This window comes from Phalaenopsis equestris, unplaced genomic scaffold, assembly GCF_001263595.1.
Source record: "Phalaenopsis equestris unplaced genomic scaffold, ASM126359v1 Scaffold234587, whole genome shotgun sequence".
NCBI classification, from domain to species: Eukaryota; Viridiplantae; Streptophyta; class Magnoliopsida; order Asparagales; family Orchidaceae; genus Phalaenopsis; species Phalaenopsis equestris.
Genome location: NW_018252496.1, coordinates 14,569 through 21,667, shown reverse-complemented (window position 1 = coordinate 21,667; position 7,099 = coordinate 14,569). Strand labels below are relative to the sequence as shown.

Here is a 7,099-nt window from a genome sequence, read left to right as displayed (position 1 = left end):
ATTTTCTACAGTTCTCATATATACAGGACTTAATGTCTGTAATAATATACAGACTAATTTACTCTTTGCCTTGGGGCTGTTTCTTGATTATGAAAATGCAAGGAATGCTTTACTCGTTGAAGTAATATATGTTTTTACACTATTGCCGTTTGTGTTGCTCTGTTGTATTTTTTTATTTTTTACCAAAAGTTACAGTTTTTAAGTAAGAAGTTTGTGACTGACTTTGATTGGTGCGTGTGATTTATGCATCTCATGAAAGATCTACTTTAGGCCACCCTTAAACTTAATTCTTCTCTTATAATTAACTTCGTTGAGATGATATGTTTTTCATTATTATTAGAAGTGTGGCGTGCTTTGTCTCTTTCATCATTAAAATGGATGGACTGCTATTTTTTTTGACAAGAATATAAACTAGTTATATCAGAATAAATGGAGCAGCAATCTATCCTGGCATCTTTGCCATATATAGCTCCAGGGCTGCTGGTTTCCAATCTTCTTTCTAGATGCTACGTTTGTTTGGAAATCTCCGTTCAGCTTTTTGCCCTTATAGTTTGGTGGTGGGGTAATTCTGCACCTAAAAGACACTTCTCTGGCCCTTTGACTTGGGCAGTGCCAGATGAAAACCAGGGATATGAGGTTTAAGGATCCTTATTGACTCAACTCAGGACTTCACTATAGAGTGATCATAGAAAAGTGCTTGGCTCGTGTATTGTGCATTAAATGTTGTCTATTTTAAGGAGCCTATTTTGACATCAACTTCCTGCTACAATCTGATGTAGCCTCGATTCATTGACCTCTACCTTTTAAAAATTTATCTTGCAAATGCAATAGGTAAATGTCTCTTTTTTTGGCAGACGAGATTAATAAAGTGGTATATCCATGAAATTTTCATCATTGAACTACTATGCTCTGCTCCAGAAAAGATTCAAGATCATTCACGCTGAATAATAATTTCTTAGGCATTGACTGGTGGGGAAGATGCCTACTTTGTGGCATGCAAGAATTGGTTTGGTGTAGCTGATGGCGTGGGCCAATGGTCACTTGAAGGTAAATTTCCCTGGGAAAGCTAGTTCCTCATTAAGGATGTTTTTTATGAATAAATTTCATTCTCATAACCTTATTATAGGAGTTAATGCTGGATTATATGCAAGGGAACTGATGGACAATTGTGAAAAGTTTTTGTCGGAATGTGATGGAATTTCAAAGTATGAGCCCAGTTCAGTTCTTATTCATGGTGCTTCTAGGGTTTTTTCTGGAATAATCTGGATGTAACCATTGCTGCTTCTTTTATTATTTTGTCATTGTAACTTGAGATGTACTAGTAGCTATAGCTTGACTAATGTTACGTGGGTCTGCTCTATGAATCCTTCAATATTTTGAATGGAATTTGTTGTAGGCACTTCATGTTGCAAACATTGGAGACTCAGGATTTGTAGTGATCAGGGGTGCCCATGTGTTTAACAGGTCATCTCCAATGGTATACGGTTTTAACTTTCCCTTGCAGATTGAAAGCGGCGATGATCCCTCAAAATACATAGAGGTAAATCCTCTAATCCCCTTGAACCAACAAATTGTTCAGTGCTGATGAGTCCTGTGAATATATTTTCCCTACACAGACATATAAAGTTGATTTAGATGAAGAAGATGTGATTGTGACTGCAACAGATGGCCTCTTTGACAACTTATATGAAAAAGAAATAGTTGACATAGTATCAAAATCATTGCAGGCCAATCTTAAGCCAGCGGTCAGGACTCTTTAAATCTATATAGAACTATTCCCTTGGTATAAACTGCGAAGTCATTTTTTTTATATGCTTTTTTTGGATATCTGCAGGTAATTGCAGAGATTTTGGCTTTGCGGGCTCAGGAAGTGGGGAAGTCAATTACTACAAGAAGCCCATTTGCTGATGCTGCACATGCTGCTGGTTATCCGTCTTTTTCTGGTGGAAAGCTAGATGATGTTGCTGTCATTGTCTCCATTGTTGAGAAATCAAGCTGATCCGCCAGCCCCTGCTATGTTTCTAATAAAGGTATGCGATGAGTATATTATATGTAGAAGTTTGTAGCAAACTAAACTGATTCCAGAAGCCACGCTTTTATTTCTAATAAAGTAGCCACACTTGTTTTAACTGGTGGTGAGAGCTGGCCACATGGAACAGAAAGTAACATCTAAACATTATGCATTGTTGTACATATAAGGGGGGCTTTTGGTTCAACATTATTTTGTTTATATCACAAGTCGGCCTGATAGCTTAGCATTAGCTAAGTCAATAACTGTAGTCGAACAATATTAACGTTTCATTTACTTTCCACATAAATTCATAACATTTATTTTATAAAAGAGCCCTCAAGATACTGCAAAATATATTACACAAAAATCAAATCATTCAACATTAACACCATCTTCTGTAAGTAAAATATCTCAAACTAATGCACAACTGCGATACTACTCAGAAGTCTATAGTACAATAACTACAACCACAACACCATATAATAATTATCTGCAGTAGCCCTCCTTTTGTAAATTCAATAGCTCATATTAGAAGTCTTCCTTTAAACTAAATTCTTTTTTCCAGACATATCAAGCTACAATTTTTCTTAAAAAAATAATTAAAGTCAACAATATATTTCCCACTGCTTAGTGAGCAATTACAATCTTTTTATGCATTAATTTAATATGAAAATGCTATGAATGAATGTCCTTAGAAAATGTAATTTATTGATAAACCAACTTGTAAATTTTCTTTTTTAATTTAACCATTTACATTTCAATTTAAATATTTATCTGTTTTTAACCTTTTTAAGAAGACATATAAGGATTATCGTCATACTCGAATGCATCCTCAAATTATATCCATAGTTACCTCAAACTTCTACACCCGTACGCATATCTTGATCATTTTCATTTTCTTTTTCTTGCACGGGTAGATCACATCTCTTGTCAGTATCATCTGGGGGGTAATTTGGAATGATTGAAGCCTTTACATTTCATTTCCTCTAGATTATTTCATTTTAAAAAGTTGACAATCATTTTTAGATTTTTCATTGTATTTAATTTCATTCATTGCAATAATTCTCAAGCTTACAATACGCATATAACTTTCATTAATTATAAAAACAATTGTGTGAAGCTTTAAGACAAATCTTTACTTAATAAAACATCAATTTATTACATATAAGAAGTAATTACTCACTTTACTTTGTTTGTTTGTCTCATCGATTCCTTGTCTCTCGATCTTCTAGTTCAAATATTCTTCAATCTTAATTATTATTATAAATTATATTTTATTAAATATTAATTCTAAATATTTTAAATTAAACTTTAACTTTAATTAAAACAAATCTTATCTTTTAAAATGATTCACTCCCTTGATCTCGAAACTATATCTCCCTTACCTCAAGTAGTTTCCGATTTCAAATACAATTACTATGAACACATAAAAATAAACTTTAAATATATTTATAAAAGTTATTAATTAAATTATAATATAAAATTTATCTTACCTGAGTTTGCTCTGATCAATTTCTCTCTTTCTTTAGCTAGCACACTTAACCTATTTTTGCTCCCTATACCTTGAGACCTAATTCAATATAACTTTAAAGAGATAGACCTCAAGATATACTTGCAATCCACCCCAGCTTAAAATATGTGCATTTATTCGATGCGAGCCTCGATTCCGGGACCCCAGGGAACTTACTCAGCCAACCAATGAGCCAACTGATGTGTGAGCGTGCACACCCACACACACATACATACACACAGAGACACACAAATAAATAAATAAATATATTTATATAGATATATATAATTTTTAAAATTGAATAACTTAATTTAAAATCTTATACTTGCCTTTTAACTCTCGATCGTCTCCCTTAATCCCTAGAGAAGTGACTTCCTTTTCCTTCGGTCTCGGCTCGCCCCAGCACAACACACATGCATGTCATCTTCCTTCCTCCTTTGCACTAAAGTCATATGACTAGGTTTTCACATCCTTCCTCTTTTCTTTTTCTTCGTGCACACAACACAGTGCTGTGAATCCTGTCTCCTTTCTGTTCTTCTTCTTTGATGAGACACAAAACCAAGCACGTCTTCGCCTCCTTCATTTTTCTTCCCCCGACTAGGGCCCCTTCCTTTGGCTGTGCAAGAGTCGAAGTCTCCCCGCACAAGAGTTGAAGTCTCCCATGCTGGTAAGTAGCGACTTCTTTCCTTCTTTATCTGCTTGTTCTTCCTTATTCTTTCTTCTTCCTTATTTCTCCTTCTTCTGTTGTCTTCCTTCGTTCTAACTCTAGATCTCCTATTCTTTCTCTTGCTTTCTCTGTGTCAGTCTGTTCTGAATGAAATGATAATTTTTTCAACTCTTAAAGACGAAACCTTAGGGATGTACCTTTTCAATTGTTATTGTTAGTAATATTTATTGGTTTATTTATTATTTATAACATGCAATTATTATAATCTCTCCTTATAAAAATTATCCTTGAAATTTGAAAATTTAATACAAAAACAAAGCATACTTAACTGAAGTGTTGGGGATATCTTTTTTTTTCTATTTAAATCTTAAAATCTTCCTGATTCGTGCTTACATAAAATCTTCACAAATGAAATCTCCTTATTACAAAGTTTCTTCACATCATAATTTAGTATTCTTCCAAGCTCCTCATTATAAGTTAAATCAGGTTGTATATCAACTGAGTCTGTTATCACCCTACTTGATTCATCTGCAATATATTTTTTAAGTGAAGAAATATAGAAAAAATTATGCACTCCTTGCATATGAGTTCTTTTCACAAATCTATGAGCCATCTTTCAATTTCTTTCCACAACTTCATAGGCGACTACATATCTGTGGCTTAATTTTCCGGATTTTTCAAATCTTTGCACAATTTTTAAAGGACTAACTTCAATAAAAATAAACTCACCAACTTCAAATTCAACAGCCTATTCTTGAAGCCTATGCTTGGCATCAACCTTTAATCTATATCTGACCAGTCTAATCTTCTTAATAGCGTCATCAACCAAATCAGTCCCGATGATTTTTTATTAACATGCTTTAGCCCAATATAAAAGTGTCCTGCACTTTCTTCCATACAAAATTTCATATAGATTTATTCCAATTTTTGTCTGATAATTGTTATTATAAGTAAATTCTACCAAGAGTATATGTGATTCCCATTCTTCATGAAAGTCAAGGACATATAATCTTAATAGATCCTCCGTATTGTCCTTTTAGATTGGTCATCTATCTGAGGGTGAAAGACTATATTAAAAGTCAATCCGGTGGCCAAGGCTTCTTGAATCTTCTTCCAGAATCTGAAAGTAAATCCGCAATCTTTGTTGGAGATAATAAACTTTAACACTTCATGCAACGTTATAATTTGATCCACACATAATTTGACTTACCTCTCAATAGGATGTGTCTGTCCAATGGGCAAGCAATTGAATGACTTAGTCAATCTATCAACAATTATCCAAATAGCACCACGACCCTCATGCGATTTAGGCAATCCAATCACAAAGCCTATAACAATTTCTTCCAATTTCCTCTCAGAAATAGGTAAAGGTTGCAACCAACCTCCAGGACACTAATGCTCTACATTCACTAATTAACATGTTTATTTAACCACAAATTTTGCCACACGTCTCATCAATATTGGCCACCAAAATAATTTCTTGAAATCTTGATACATTTTATTACTTTCTGGGTGAATAATATACCCAAACAAATGTGCTTCCTTTAAAATCTCTTTTCTCAATCAATTTACATATGGAACATAAAGCAGTCTTTATGTTTCAATAAACCATCTTCATCCTTCATATATTTTTTCTTGCTTTAAGATTTTCTAAATACTGCTATCTCTGGCTAATAACTTTGATTCAGTCTTTCAAATTAGATTTAACAATTAGCTGTTTTAACTAAGTTATATTCTCATTGCTATAGTCAATCACTGATTATAGTTAATCACTGAGAGCTCAAGTGATTAGTTGCTCTTATTGAGTAATCAACCATTTTGAACTACTTGAAGTTTTCGTATTCAACCCATCAGCAACTACTTTTTTTTTTCCTTGATGGTATCCAAATAATAATTTTTAATAAACTTCAGTCATCTTCGACCCCTCAGATTCAGCTATTTTTGAGTTAAGATGTACTTCAGACTGGTGATCAATAAAGAACTCACATATAACTCTATACAGGCAGTGCCTTCAAAACCTAAGTGCAAAAACAACTGCAACTAACTCCAAGTCATGGGTAGGATAGTTTCTTTCTTAATACTTCAGTTTCCTTGGAGCATAAAAAATAACCCTTCCATGTTGCATAAGCACATAACCCAATCCCTTTAATGAGACATCACTATAAATCTGAAACTCATCTGATTCATATTTGAAGGCCTCCTCACAATGATCTTAACATTCAAACTTTACTGTCTTCTTAGTTAATCTAAATAATGTCATACCCCTTTATAAATCTCCTCTAATAACTAGCCATACCTAAAAAACTCATGATCTCAGTAACAGTAGTAGGTCTTGATCAATTTGCAATCCCCTTGATCTTGTTATGATCGATAGATATGGCATCTTCACCGATAATATGTAAAAAAATACACTTTTAAGCTAAAATTCATATTTAAAAAAATTAATATATAATGTATTTTCTTTTAGAACTTGTAAAGCAACACACAAATAATCTGTATGGTTGGTTTCATCTCTGGAAAACACCAGGATATCGTCTATAAAAACAATCACAAAAATATCTAAAAGCTGTCGCACGATTCTGTTCATCAGATCCATAAAAACTGTTAAAGCATTAGTCAGTCTAAATGACTTCATTACAAATTCATTGTGTTTGTATCTAATTTTGAAAGTCGTTTTTGCTGTATCTTGCTCTTCAATTCTCAATTGGTGATTATCAAATCTTAAATCTATATTAGAAAATATTGAAGCTCCTTCAATTGATAAAAAAAATTCATCAATCATCGCAGTGGATATTTGTTCTTCATAGCGAGCTTATTCAATTCGATGTAGTCAAGGCACATTTTGAAGCTCACATCCTTCTTCTTCAAGAATAATACTGGAGCTTCCCAATGTGAGGTGTTAGGTTTGATG

General features: G+C 33.2%; 1 pseudogene; it reads left to right on the top strand.

Annotated features, from left to right (window-relative positions):
* The first annotated feature begins 429 nt into the window (after positions 1 to 429).
* Positions 430 to 2,469, top strand: LOC110038967 (annotated as a pseudogene).
* The last annotated feature ends 4,630 nt before the right edge of the window (positions 2,470 to 7,099 follow it).